The 14,768-nt window shown below is 59.1% G+C and overlaps 1 protein-coding gene across 6 annotated transcripts in view; it reads left to right on the top strand.

Moving 5' to 3' along the window:
- The window catches only part of RGS12 (regulator of G-protein signaling 12), a 57,455-nt gene that overhangs the window by 7,453 nt on the left and 35,234 nt on the right, over positions 1-14,768 (top strand). The window lies entirely within an intron of this gene.

Raw genomic sequence — 14,768 nt, 5'->3', positions numbered from 1 at the left:
AAGTGAAGTTCATTTTAACTTCCTAATCACTACAGAGTAGAATAGATATCCCATCTCTCAATCTCATTATATGTAATGATTTTAATAGAATAACTACCAAATATATTTGTTAAGTATAGTATTTGTATTTAGAACAGCCACTCCTTTTTTTTTTTTTTTTTTTTTTTTTAAGAAAAAAACCAGAATATCACTATGCTTTTGTTATGACCTGGGTGAGGCTACGCAGGCTTCACTTGGGGATAAATCCCAGAAGTGTGTATTTCCAATTGGTGCTCTTTTCTGAATTTGCTGTGAAAATGATTGGCATGGGCTGTGTCTCTCCCAGGCCTGCAGAGATAGATGCTGGAGTCGGCAGCGCTGGCTGCTGGGGTTAGGGTTCTACAGATGAGCCTGAGAGAGGAAGATGGAACCAAAGGACGAGGGTGTGTGGAGGGAGTGTGAAGGGAGAGGACAGGAGCTAGTGACAGATTGTGGGAAAGGGACTCCTGAGCAGGAGGTGAAGGTGGAGAATGAGACCCGTGCTGTGGGAATGGCAGAAGGAACGTCTAGAAGAAGTCCTGGTACCTGACCTGAAGGGCCTGCAGGGACCGTGGGCAGAGTGGGGGACAGGGGTGCGGAGACGGGCTGTGCAGCCAGGGCCAGCGGGAGTGAGAGGGCAGCATGCAGGAGCCAGGCCCACACCTGCTGGAAAGGCCGGCACTCCCTGGGATCCCAGACTCCTCTTGGTCTCATTGTCACATTCTGTCTGCCGGCAGCCTTGGCGGGGGGACAGGAACTCGGCAGTCCGCCGCATCCGTCACACTTGGTTCAAAGGCTGTAACTTTGTAGGGATCGCTGAGCCCTGGGAGGTGCCCATTCTCCGCTGTCACCCTCAAACACTGGCATCTGCCGCCCCCTGGGGTCTCCGTGGCTCATGACTTCCATGTACTGTGGGGAGGACCGCAGTGTCCCCACTCCCTGAGGGCAGCTCCCCCCCTCCCAGGGCCTCGTGCAAGGGGGGTCACCAGGCCGTGCACTGATGGGCCACACGAGGCTAATGGCCCTGCCTGTGTCCATGACCTGCCCCATCACTGGTCAAACTGTGACCTCTGGGCCGCAGGAACTATCACTGTTTCTGCTTTACTGAGTGGGAAACTAAGGCAAGGTGGCAGTGCCAGGGGATAGGAATTGTCCGAGCCCATGGAGTCCTTCCCCCAGCGGGCTGGCTTAGAGCCTCGCTCTTGCACCCTCACCTCTCCAGCTGCCTCTCCCAGAACACCGAGCTCCGGCAGCCTGGGCTGCGCATCTGTCCCCCAGGACCTGTGGCACATCCTGCTCTAGGGAGTTGCTCTCCGGGTGAGAGCCGTGGCCGACCGGTGCTCAACAGGGAGGTGTCAGGCAGGCGACTTCGTGACTTCGTCGGCTTTTGGGGGTGGTGGGGAGCAAGGCCAGGTGCGGGGAGGAGATGGGCACCCTCGCAGGCCATGGTCCGGTGGCTGCTCTGAGGAGGGACTGTCCACGCTGAGCCCTCGATGTTAAGAGGGGACCAGCCACCTGAAGGTCTGGGGACAGGGCACAGCCAGCGTGTCCCGGGACAGAGGGGGCGGCCCGGCTAACCTCGCGTTTTCTTAGTGTGCGGAGCCTGCGGGAGCCCAGTGAGAGTGCCACCTGCCTGCCTGAGTTCCGCCTGCTCTGGGCACCCCTCCAGGAGGGCCGGGCGTCTGTTTGGAAGCCCCTCCGGCAGCATGGAGGCTGGCAGGGGCTGAGACTCCCCCGGGGGCAGTGCAGGCCATTGGGGCCAGGCAGCCACCTTCCCAAGCGAAGCTCTCATGTTTCCAAAGACAGGAGGGGCCGCCACGCTTTGGACTAGAGAGTGGGGTGGGCAGTAGTTTTGTTGGCACGTGGTCAGGCCCTTCGCACATCTTTGCTGTTTTCACGCTGAAGGCAGAGCTAAGTGGTAGTGTATTGCCCGCAAAGCCGGGGTGCCCTGTGAGGCCAGTGGCCAGCTTGCTCCCAGCCCAGCTCTAGACTGTTCTCTAGGCTGTGGGTGGGGTCCTCCAGGCCCTCCCCATCGCCCGAGGCTCCACCCTTTTCCTGACCACCGCTGACCAGTGTCAGGCCCCCCGTCCTGCTGCCCTGGACTCCCTGGCTGGTTAGCTGTGGCCTGGTCCCAGCCCAGGACACTGGCGCTCCCCGTCCCTTATTACAGCCCCTGAAGGCTCCTCCTGCGGCTCACAGCGCCCCCAGCCCCTCCATCTGCATCACCGTCTAGAGCAGTGATGGCGAACCTTTTGAGCTCAGCGTGTCAGCATTTTGAAAAACCCTAACTTAACTCTGGTGCCGGGTCACATATAGACATTTTTTGATATTTGCAACCACAGTAAAACAAAGACTTATATTTTTGATATTTATTTTATATATTTAAATGCCATTGAACAATGTGCAGCCAAGGTTGAGAAGCACTGGTCTAGAGCAAGCATGTCACACTCGTGGCCCGCGAGCCCCATGTGGCCCACGATGAATATTTTTGCAGCCCACCAGTATAACGGTACGTAAGAAACGTTTTAATAAGAATTTCATAACTTGACTTTTATAATATCCTGTTATACATAATTATTAATAATGAACTACAGCATTCGCTAATGACTGGCTACTATAATCGTCTTGCCTTCATTTCCCTTACGCGCCTTACGTGCAGGCGCACCATTTCTCTCCACTAATACCAGCAGCGAATATTCTAGCAGCGATGGCTATGTCATTAGTCTTGGACTGACTTGTTTGGTGTGCACAACAGTCAATATTTTGCTTTCGGAGAACAAGAAAAATAGGTTTATTTGCGTGATGCTTATTAACTTGTGTGGTTATTCAGTGTCTGGTAAGTTAATGTTCAAGAAAAAAATATTAATTTTTATTAAAATGGTCTATTATTTTATGTTAACGACGACTCATTTATTTCAGCCCTTTATATTCAGCATGTCTCTACTGAAATAAACCTACGTTTCTATGAAAATTGAAGCTTTTGTTTATTTGGCCCGTGATAGCCCTGGAGTTTGACATACTTGGTCTGAGTATTTGCTGGAGGAAGCACTCCCCCGCCCCCTATTTCTGGGCGCCTAGGTGTTGATGGCAGGAACTGGCAGTGCGTCCTGGACAGCAGGGGGCGCCCCTGTCCAGACTTCTCTGCTTGGAGAGGCAAGGGGGGTGGCGGGTGGCCCTGAGGCTGCCTCCTCTGTGGCCAGGCTCTGTGCGTCTGTTTGGAAGGCCCCGGACTTGCTGTCTGAGGCTGTCGTCCGCCCGAGGCAGGCGGACCTGCACGAGACCCAGACTCAGAGGCCACCATTGCCTTCTTTGGTCGCTTTGCCTTCTCAGCCCCCTGGCCGGTTGCTGCGCTCCTCCCAGTCCTGGCTCAGCTCCGGGACGCACTGTAGTCATGGAGTTCACGTGATCCAGGGTGCAGTGTACACAGACACTTCAAAATGAGCGTTTTTTATTTTAAAAAAAACCTTAAGTTTGCTGTTTTTATCTCTGGGAGAAATTAACTCCGAAGTTTTTGCTTGGTTTGGTCCTTCATGTACTCATCTAGCCTTTAGGTCGTTTACGTAGGAAATGATCTTAATTCTCTTTAACACCCTGTTCACTTGGGATGCATTCTAGCACAGCGGTCCACTGGTGGTCTGTGAGGTCCGGAAGGGTGGCGCCCGCTGTGCTAGGATGTCTCAGTGAGTGGTCCTTAAACACCCGCTACGCGCCCGTTGCTGTTTCTGCTCAAGGGACAGCAGGGAACAAACGATAGCACCCTTGTTGTCGTTGGGCTGGCCCCGCCTGTCACCAGCACTGAGCAGGGGGGCGCTGGACAGGGCACCGCCGAGCTGAGGCTGAGCACTGGGCGCTGGGAAGGAAGGGGCAGCTAGATTATAGGCCGTAGGGTCCACACCAGGGCGGGGACTGGGTCAGGAGACAGCAAAAGGTCAGACACCTTACCTGAGCCCAGGGATGGGGCCGAGGTGGGTGGTGCCTCCTCCTCCTCCTCCTCCACCTCCTCCGCCTCTACCTCCTCCACCTCCTCCTCCTCTACCTCCTCCTCCTTCTACCTCCTCCTTCTCTATCTCTACCTCCTCCTCCTCCACCTCCTCTTCCTCCACCTCCTCCTCCTCTACCTCCTCCTCCTCTACCTTCTCCTCCTATATCTCTACCTCCTCCTTCTCCTCCACCTCCTCCTCCTTCTACCTCCTCCTTCTCTATCTCTACCTCCTCCTCCTCCACCTCCTCTTCCTCCACCTCCTCCTCCTCTACCTCCTCCTCCTCTACCTTCTCCTCCTATATCTCTACCTCCTCCTTCTCCTCCACCTCCTCCTCCTTCTACCTCCTCCTTCTCTATCTCTACCTCCTCCTCCTCCACCTCCTCTTCCTCCACCTCCTCCTCCTCTACCTCCTCCTCCTCTACCTTCTCCTCCTATATCTCTACCTCCTCCTTCTCCTCCACCTCCTCCTCCTTCTACCTCCTCCTTCTCTATCTCTACCTCCTCCTCCTCCACCTCCTCTTCCTCCACCTCCTCCTCCTCTACCTCCTCCTCCTCTACCTTCTCCTCCTATATCTCTACCTCCTCCTTCTCCTCCACCTCCTCCTCCTTCTACCTCCTCCTTCTCTATCTCTACCTCCTCCTCCTCCACCTCCTCTTCCTCCACCTCCTCCTCCTCTACCTCCTCCTCCTCTACCTTCTCCTCCTATATCTCTACCTCCTCCTTCTCCTCCACCTCCTCCTCCTTCTACCTCCTCCTTCTCTATCTCTACCTCCTCCTCCTCCACCTCCTCTTCCTCCACCTCCTCCTCCTCTACCTCCTCCTCCTCTACCTTCTCCTCCTATATCTCTACCTCCTCCTTCTCCTCCACCTCCTCCTCCTTCTACCTCCTCCTTCTCTATCTCTACCTCCTCCTCCTCCACCTCCTCTTCCTCCACCTCCTCCTCCTCTACCTCCTCCTCCTCTACCTTCTCCTCCTATATCTCTACCTCCTCCTTCTCCTCCACCTCCTCCTCCTTCTACCTCCTCCTTCTCTATCTCTACCTCCTCCTCCTCCACCTCCTCTTCCTCCACCTCCTCCTCCTCTACCTCCTCCTCCTCTACCTTCTCCTCCTATATCTCTACCTCCTCCTTCTCCTCCACCTCCTCCTCCTTCTACCTCCTCCTTCTCTATCTCTACCTCCTCCTCCTCCACCTCCTCTTCCTCCACCTCCTCCTCCTCTACCTCCTCCTCCTCTACCTTCTCCTCCTATATCTCTACCTCCTCCTTCTCCTCCACCTCCTCCTCCTTCTACCTCCTCCTTCTCTATCTCTACCTCCTCCTCCTCCACCTCCTCTTCCTCCACCTCCTCCTCCTCTACCTCCTCCTCCTCTACCTTCTCCTCCTATATCTCTACCTCCTCCTTCTCCTCCACCTCCTCCTCCTTCTACCTCCTCCTTCTCTATCTCTACCTCCTCCTCCTCCACCTCCTCTTCCTCCACCTCCTCCTCCTCTACCTCCTCCTCCTCTACCTTCTCCTCCTATATCTCTACCTCCTCCTTCTCCTCCACCTCCTCCTCCTTCTACCTCCTCCTTCTCTATCTCTACCTCCTCCTCCTCCACCTCCTCTTCCTCCACCTCCTCCTCCTCTACCTCCTCCTCCTCTACCTTCTCCTCCTATATCTCTACCTCCTCCTTCTCCTCCACCTCCTCCTCCTTCTACCTCCTCCTTCTCTATCTCTACCTCCTCCTCCTCCACCTCCTCTTCCTCCACCTCCTCCTCCTCTACCTCCTCCTCCTCTACCTTCTCCTCCTATATCTCTACCTCCTCCTTCTCCTCCACCTCCTCCTCCTTCTACCTCCTCCTTCTCTATCTCTACCTCCTCCTCCTCCACCTCCTCTTCCTCCACCTCCTCCTCCTCTACCTCCTCCTCCTCTACCTTCTCCTCCTATATCTCTACCTCCTCCTTCTCCTCCACCTCCTCCTCCTTCTACCTCCTCCTTCTCTATCTCTACCTCCTCCTCCTCCCCCTCTACCTTCTCCTCGTCCACCTCCTCCTCGTCCACCTCCTCCTCCTCCTCCTTCTCCTTCTCTTCCTCCTCCTCCCTCCTCCTTCTCCATCACCACTACCACCTCCTCCTCCTTCTCTTTCTACTCCCCCGATCCTTGCTGCCCCCAGCATGTCCTGGGCACGAGGCTGGGCAGTTTCTGTGCTCAGCGGTGGTGGTCCGGTGATGACGAGGCCTCTGACCCGCCCCGCTCCTCTCTTTCGTACCTTTTCTGTGCTGTGTGCCAGTCTCTGGAGCAAAGCTGTCTGAGGAAGCTGGAGCCGATGCTGTTTCTGTCTGTCATGTCCTCCCAGGCAGGTGTACGTTTCTGCAATAGACGGAGCTGTGTTGCGAGTGCCCACTGGGAGCTCGGGTCCTCCAGGAAGAGCGAAGGGCAGGGCGGGCTCAGCGCCCTCCCAGCAGGTGGCCCGGCCCCAAGCTGGAGGGCCCTCATCCCAGCAGGTGTCCACGTGGGCGCCGTGTTTGCGACCCCGGACACTCCCTGAGGTCTGCCCTACTGCCCTTCCAGGAGCCCATCCAGTGAGGCCCCGACGGCCCTGCCATCACATGGACGGTGTGGCGGCACTTAGGGTGAGCCCAGGACCCTCCAGGGAGACCCAGGGACACCAGGTTCTAGAACTAGTCTCTGCTTCCTCCTTTTCTAAACCAGGACCTGGCATGTTCCCTCACTCTCAGGTGTGTTGGATGTGGGAGGCAGGCCAGCAGGCCCTGGGAGAGGCCCCAGGACAGGGTGAGGGGGACGCAGAGCCCGCGGCTGGCCCCGCCCTGCCCGCGTGTGGAGGCTAATAATAGAGCTGCCATTACGGCCGGACGCACGGAGCTGTTCTGCGTTCACTCGGCTTCTCGGCAGCTGCTGTGCGGTGGGGAGATGGCCCCTGTCGGCTGCGCTGTGTTCTGATTTGGTGGAGGAAATACTTTAAAAGTGATCTCACAGCGCGATTTACGTAAACGGCTTTTTTCGCTGCACGAGACAATCCAGAGTCTGAGTCCCCGGCCAGCACAGCTTCCTGCAGTGTCCTGTTGCCACGGGTTACGAGGAGAGCGGAATGGAACTTCATCTGCACCGTCTTTAAACTTTCCTGCCGCGCACAGGCCTGCCACGGCGGGGTGGCAGCCCTCAGCACTGCGTGTCTGCGGAGGAGCGGGCGTTGTCTGTCTTAAGATGGATTTGGGGGAAGGGGCGTCCAAGGAGACGCGCGCTTCCGACGATCAGCAGGTGAGTCCTTCCAGCGTTGGGTCATTTACAGAGTCGTGTGCGGAGGCTCGGCATCCCCACTGCTGCCTGTTCTCAGCTGCTGGCAGGCCGCGTAGCTGTACACTTCGTGAGCGCTTGTCTCGTGGCTGCCTCCGAGCTGGACGGGAGTCCCGTGGCAGCGATGCCCGGCTCTGGGACCACAGACCAGCGCCCAGAGCGAGCTGCTGGCGGCCCGTCACGCCGGGTCCAGCCTGCGTCTCAGGACCCCGCTGCCAGTGCCCCCGTCAGCCTTCTTCTCGTCCTCACCACGGTGACACTAGAGGTTGTGGAGCTGAGGAGTTCATCGTGTTGGGAGAGCACATTTCAAAACCTATCCTGCTCTTTAAAACTGTCATGTCTGACTTCTTAAATGTAATGAGTTGGTTCTGTTGCATATACAGACCTAGGGAACTGCGGCCCTCTAATGACTGGCTATTACCTCAGCTTATAAAGTTGAACTTCTGTAAACATTTTTAAAGGTGTGAGATGATCTGAAAAGAATACTTTTTATTTTCCTCCTGTGGCCCTGTGCTGCGCTGATAGAAGGCAAAATGAATTGAAGTTATTTATAGGAGATTGTCACTAATTACAGGGGCCGGTTTTAAACTCATTCTTTCTGAGAGGTGTTTTATCCGAACTTGTCTTCCTAATCCCTAATGAGGGCCTTGTGTGGAGACCTGAGGGGAGGGGCACTCAGATGTGGCGGCTGGAGGGTGGGGTGGGAACAGGAGCGACACCCTCCTTCCACTCGGGCTGCTGGACAGGCCAGGACTATGCTGATGAAACGCATGCAGGTTTAATGTGCTTGGGAGACATGCATGTGCTCGGAGCCCCGGGCAGCCGTGGGCGGGCGGGCTGCGGGGTGCGGGCGGCCCACTGCCTCGGCCCGGGGAGTGGCTTACGTCCCGCTTCTCTCCTTCCGCTTCTCTGGCTGCACAAGTGAGTTCCCGGCCGGTCATGTCCGCAGTGGACCCGGGAACAGTTATTCCTATGCCTGTGGGGCTGCGTTTTCATTCACTAGTATCTTAAGGCGAGTTGGTGGAAATGTGGGCTTTTGTTCCGAGTGTTTAGAAAAGGAGACTAGAGAGCCACTGTGCGGGCTTGTGTAGTGAGGGGGTGACTTGTGGGGTGTCTGCTGTGCCCTCTGGCAGACGAGCTGGTCACGGAGGCCGCTGGCCGTCGCTGGTGTGCGCGTACCTTAAGCAACAAAAACTGAGCGGCTCCCTCGTGGAGCAGGCGGTGGCAGGTGGGGGTCGGTCCGCAGCCACTGGGGCCCAGGTTAGTCATCGCAGGCCAGCCCAGCAGTGGTGCCAGGTCACATGGGCAAGGGGTGACGCTGGAGGCCGGGTGGGAGGGTGCTCCTCTCTGAGCCTCAGCTGGTTCATCCTGAAAATCGGGGGCGGGGGGGCATGGAATGCTGGGCTCCATCCAGAGGGTGTGTGCTCTGTAAAAGCCGTGCTTTGTGACAGGGCTTGTAAAGGGCTGTGCTCCTCGCGAGCTGCTTTCATGTGAAGTGGAGAATCGTAAGCATTTATAGGCGCTGTTTCCCATGATCCACAGGCGCCAGGAGGCGCCTGGAGCCGCCAGAGTGCCGCCCAGGACGAGCACTGGGCTCCCGGCCGAATGCACACATCGGCTTCGCATCTTTACGAGGGCGATGCAGCCTGGGCTGGAAGTGTCCACGCCCCTTTGCAGAGCAGAGCCGTCATCTTTAAACCACCTCATGGGGTTGTCACAGTCCAGACGCCATAAGATACCGGTTGAAGGAGACACGGAAGCCCGCAGCCTGAAAGAAATGTGAAGTGTCACGGGAGAAGCTTTAACAGGTGCCTGCCCCCCCTTGGACTGGCACCTGCTCCCCTGCCCTGTCTGACAGTCTTGCTTCACGGGTCCCTGTGCCCGTCCAGGAAGGCTGTGACAACATTCACCGGGCTGCTGGGGCAGTTCTTGCGGGGCCTGGGCTGGACGGAGGCTTGCTGAGCCAGAGGCAGGGCAGGAGCAGTAGGGGACTCCCTGGCAGTCCCAGAGTCGCACACGGGCAGTCCTCTCCATCCTCTGAGCAGCAGGAGCAAGTCCCACTCCGGGCCCAGGGCACGCTGACCTGCTGCTTTGCCCCGCGTCCCCCCTGCGTCCCCCTGCTCTGTACCGGGGCATGCGCCCGCCATGTTCCGTGCATCCTCCCTCAGTGCCGGCTCAGGTGGCGGGCTGCACGGGGGCTGCCACTGCTGGTCTGTCCTTCCTTCGCTTCCTGGTCATAAAGGACCGGCTCTGTGTGTCGCACACTCGGCAGAGGCGTGTGTCTCGGGTTTGGGGCACGTGGCTGTGGCAGGTTAGCTTTGACTGGTCTGCCGGGCAGGTGCCTGGGGCTGAGGGAAGGAGCTTTCCCAAGACCAGGGCTTTGCCTCTGCACCGGGCTCTGCAGGATCGGAGGGTCCACCAGGCCCAGCCAGGGCCTGGCTTTCCCAGGCAACAGGAGCCCCTGCACACTCAGAGGCGCCGAGGGCCCCAGAGGGCCGGACAGGGCAGAGGCTGGAGGAGGCCGCCCTGGTGTTGAGCAGAGGCGTGCATTTGCGCGGGGAAGTGTGAGCAGCATGAGGAAGACAGCGTGTGCTCGGAGGAGTCAGGGCTGCCCGTGATGCGAGGGGCTCTCTGGCTTCAGAGCCAGGCCTTCGTCCTCTGCGTCATTGACCAGGACTCTGCCTGCTCCTCTTCCGGCCACCGGGCAGGCAGCCTAACCCTCTGAGCAGCCTGGGTCCCAGAGAAGCAGGGACCGCCCGGAGGGGGCGTGGGGTGCACAGGGAGCCATGGCGAGGCTGCTGGTGGCCGTGGGCGTGAGCGCATCCGGCGTGCCCTTCTGTGGGCTGATGTGCTGGCAGCACCTCCGCCTGAGCCTGTGAGATGAGCTCACGCTGGCTGCGTCCTTCGGGACTCGGCGCCCTTTTCTAGCTCAGATGAACCGCCGTGTGCGTCGCCCTTCTCCCAGACGGCCCTGCAGAGGCCTGGCCAGGCAGCCTTGCGCGCGCCTCCTCGGCCCACATGTCTGGGCACCTAAAGCCGATGGAGGAGGGGCCGCCGCCTGTTGGGGCGGTGTTTGTCCTCCTCGGGGTCAGCTTTGCTCACTGTTATCTGTTAGGAAGGCAGCAGGAGGGAAACGCCGCTCCAGAGTGTCCCGCAGCTTCCCCTTTTCACGCAGAAGCAGGCCCCGTGCATGCAGCCTTCCTTCCTGCCGTCTCCTCCGCCCGGGCCTGCGGGCAGCATGCGAGCACGTCCCGCTGCACCCTCTCCCCACCCTGGCGACTGAGCAGGGGCTGTCCCTCTTGAGAGCAGCTGCCTCTCCCAGCGTCTGTGTGGCTGTCCTTGGGCCTTCCCGGCCTCCCGCTTCCCTCCTGACCCAGGTCCTCTGTGCTGTCACTTAGAGACTGGCCCTCACCCCAGACCCACAGCACGTCCATGTCCCTCCATCTCCCTGGATGCGCAGGAGGCCTGGTGCGAAGTGCCCACCTCAGACTTGGACTCCTCACTCTCCATCTGCTCGCCTCTCAGAGCCCTGCCTCTCTCACAGGCCAGCCCTGCGTCCGCCACACCCGTCCCTCCTGTGACAGCTCGGGGCACCGCCTCAGCCCCTCTGTCCAGGCTGACTTGAGGCGGGGTTCTGGGTTCATCTCCAGCCCCAGCACATGAGCGCGGGGCGGGGGGGGGGGGGGGGCGCTGAGCAGGGGAGCTGTGGGGCCATCTCAGCCGCATTCCCAGGCCCGCACCCACGGCCCCTGTACCAGGCTCTGCAGCTGGGACAGCCTGGGGGCACGCAGGGCGGTCTGAGCCTAAGTCACCACCCAGACGTGTTGTGAGCCCCTTTCACACCCGTGTGTCTGTCAGTGTGGAGGCCAGCGGGAGGCGGCGCCTGGCCCTGGTGAGGCGGCGCCTGGCCCTGGTGAGGCGGCCTCCTTCCGGGTCTGTTTCTCTCATCACGGGAAGGTGCTGGCGCACCGGGACCTTTTCCCTGGCAGCCTCCTTTGCGGCTGTTCTCTTTTGAGTGTAACACGCGGATTTGGGAGGGACCCAGAGAATGCGGAAAATGCAAACAGGTTATTAATACACATTGTGCTGGGGATCAGGAAACGTGAGGAATGGTAGGTCTTACTCCATAAAAACGTTCGTGGCCTAGCAGAAGCCAAGGACCTGGCAGCGCCCAACCTTCAGTCCCCGAGCTGAGGCTGCCTCTGCGGTGTTCTTGCCTCTGGTGTTCTGGAATGATCCAGGGCTTCCGTTGTGAACTGCACCGCCGGTCAGCCAGGATGTGCTCAGAGCATGCAAACCAGGCTTCCAAGGGCAGCGTGGTCAGAGTTGGACCTGCGGCCAGTCTCAAGGCAGAATGCATGATCTGGGTCACCTGCCTTTCCCACACCCCCCAGGTCGGTGGGTTGTCTGCCTGCACCTCCACCCCCACACCAAGCACTGGCCACCAGGAAAGCACGATATACCCCACACTCCCCACAGGGCACGTCCGCCCTCCTCTCCCTGGCCAGCCCTTCCCCGTGGCACTGCCTGCTCCACTGCCTGGGAGAACGCAGCCCGGCCACGCGCTCCTCCGCTGCTTCGCGTCCTGGGTGCTTCCCGCGCAGGAGCTGGGCCGGCTCCGCCCGGCCTGGTGCGCACCTGCGCATCCGCACGTGTTAGCAGCCGGAGGTGGGTTATGGTAACTACACCTATTCATTTGCAGGTTAAGTGGCCTGTTTCTCGCTCATATGTGACCTGGACGGAGGACAGTGGTTTTATGTCCGGGTGACAGTAACTCTGTCTCCGGGCTTTCCTTTCAGGCCAGTGTCTGGTTGGGCTATGAACAGAGGAGGTGGAGACCACGAATAAAGGGCTGGGCTGGCTCCCGGTGGCACTCCTCACACTGACTTGTTGGGAGCAGCCCAGTGTGAGCTTACCATTTATCAAGGGCTTCTGGATGGAGCTCGCTGCCTGATGCGCATGGCAGCCAACACGATGGTGCCAGCTTTTGAGAAAAGAAAAAAGCTTTAGTGTGTGAGAGGACCAGCCCAAACACAGGAGGCCAGGCTCAGCCCCGCCCCATCCAGGGCTCGGAGGGGTCTGGGGTTTCAGCACCGGGCCTTCCTGGACAGCGGACCCTTGGCTGCTGCAAGGCCCGGAGTCTCATGTCTGGCCCTGTCCCGGCCCTTTGGTTCCACGAGGGCGCAGCGAAGGACTCACCTGTGTCCCTCGTGAGTGTGCATCTGGGCCTCGTGGGAATCCGGACGGGACCGGTCCGAGCTGGTTCCGCAGTTACAAGTAGATGTGGGGTGGGCAGGGGACATCCGTGACCTCTGAGTCCTCGCTGGCCCCTCCGGGAGAACCCTCAGTACAGAGGCCACCCTGGATGCCTAGAACTATCCTTAGAGTCTGGGCTTGGGAAATAACTCTGGGCACACGACCCAGACTCAGGGAGGGAAGGAGATCGGATGAGGCTGTGCCTCAGGCGTTTGAGTCCTTCCTGGACATGCCGGCCCCTGAGGCCTCTGGAACCAGCACCGTCCTGGTGGGCACCTTGAGCAGCGCCTGCTGGGACAGCCGCGGGTGGTGAGCACTTTCAGGGCTTCCCGCGTGCTCGCCACCCACACTGCGCACCCGTCCTATTCTCTGTGCCTCGTTTTTCCCGAGTCTGCCTTCCAGTTCCCACATCTTCTCTCCAGCTTTCTAATGTCTGCAGCCTCTCTATTGAGCGCTGAATGCCAACAGTTGTAGTTTTCATTGTCAGACATCCAATGGGGGTTTTCAAATCTGCCGCCTGCTTCCTCTTCTTCAGCAGCTTTTCCTCCTCTATAGTCTCATGTTCTCTGACGCCCTGTGGGAGGTAGGACTTACCCGTGTCTCACTTCCATTGTCCGTTCTGCTGGCTCTTTCTCAGGGTGGGTTTCTCTTGGCTTTAGGGGGTTTTTGAACTGTGAGCTCATATTTGCATGGGCTGCTTTCTCCCCAGAAGGCCTTGTGTGTGGCTGCCTGCCTGGGGCATCTCTGAGTGGCCCGCACTGCGTGACGCCCGGCCCTGCCCCGGCAGTGGTGGCATTTGCTGACCACTCTCCATTCCAGGGTCTCCCCTTACTTCTGTGGGAGCTGCACTATTAAAAAGCATGTTTGTGACTGTGCTGTCTTCACAGCTTTTCTGCAAACCTAAAGCTGCACCCAAACAAAGCACAGTGCGCTTCCGGCAGCACGTTTGTTGAGCTTGCATTGGATCCGCATGCTTTGCACTGAGCCCTCCGCGGGCATGCTGAGCCCACCCTGCTCGCCGTGTCCACGTGGCCCCCTCTCCCCACCCCTTAGGCATCCCACTCAGCATCACGTTCCTCTGTCTCTGGCTGCAGCGACCCTCCCAGACCTCGTCTCAGGGCATTGGGGCCAGTGTGGAGGGTTTGCAGTGCCTCTGTCTGTCAGCCACGGCCCGAGCACTCGTTTAACCTGTATCCTGAAGTGGCCCTGTCCTCACGTTCCTGCCGCTTGCACGGGATGGCTTATTTCTCAGATGCTCCTGGTGGACACACAGTTTGTGGTGTGTGTGTGCCTCGCAGATCTCCCTCTCCTCGTCTCGGAATCATTTGCCCGCGATACTCTCTAATGTGTAGCGTGGCTGGGCGATCGATGGTGAGTGTGGGCGAGGGAAGCCGTCACGGCCTCTGTCTGCTGGGAAGGACACCCGCCTGCTTCTGTGATGGAAGCCAGACCTGTGCCGAGGCCGGTAGCCAAGGACGGGCTGCAGCTGCTCTTGGCAAAATGGCAGTTAAAACCGGACACACAGCCGCACATGTCTGACCCTTGAAAGCCATGGGTAAGGCGCTGAGCGACAGTTTCGGAGATTCTGACCCAGGCCTCGCGACGGTTTGAAAGAGTGGCAGACCCTCCTGGGGGGAGGTGGGCCACTTAGCTGGCTCGCTGGGCTCCAGGTGCAAGTCCTGCAGGTGAGGGGCTGCGACAAGGTCTGCTCGGCATGGGAGAGGCCCCTGTCCCTCTTCCGTGCAGGCTGAGTGGCGAGGTTTGGGGGCATCGCATTGGGCATGGACCAGCAGGCAGAAGCACCGAGCCTGCTCCCCTCCAAGCGCCCCACCAGCTCCCACCCTTCCCCCCCTCCCCAGATTCTCCTCCCTCCACACGTCCAGGTGGAAGTGACCTTCCCACAAGGCAGCCCCGAGCTGCCCGCTGCGAACGCATTCCCATAGCCCTCAGCCCCTGCCACCCAGCCGGGACTACACGGCAGCGTTTGTTGTTGCGTGTCTCATTCCAGGCCTCTCTCCACCGCAGCCTCCTTCCAGTCCCAGCTGCAGCACGTGGCCCTGTCCCCGGGAGCCAGCCCTCCTCTCCTCCAGCCTCGCCCTCTTCCAGGCGCCCTCCTTGGAAACCTGCCCCGCCCGCCTGCTGCACCCCTTCTCCCACACCTGGCGTGGCTGGGCCTGGTGGTTTGCCATCCGGGTCTGCCCTGGGCAGTGG

Source organism: Myotis davidii, unplaced genomic scaffold (assembly GCF_000327345.1).
Source record: "Myotis davidii unplaced genomic scaffold, ASM32734v1 scaffold937, whole genome shotgun sequence".
Classification (NCBI taxonomy): Eukaryota; Metazoa; Chordata; class Mammalia; order Chiroptera; family Vespertilionidae; genus Myotis; species Myotis davidii.
This window is presented reverse-complemented; position numbering and strand designations above follow the sequence as displayed.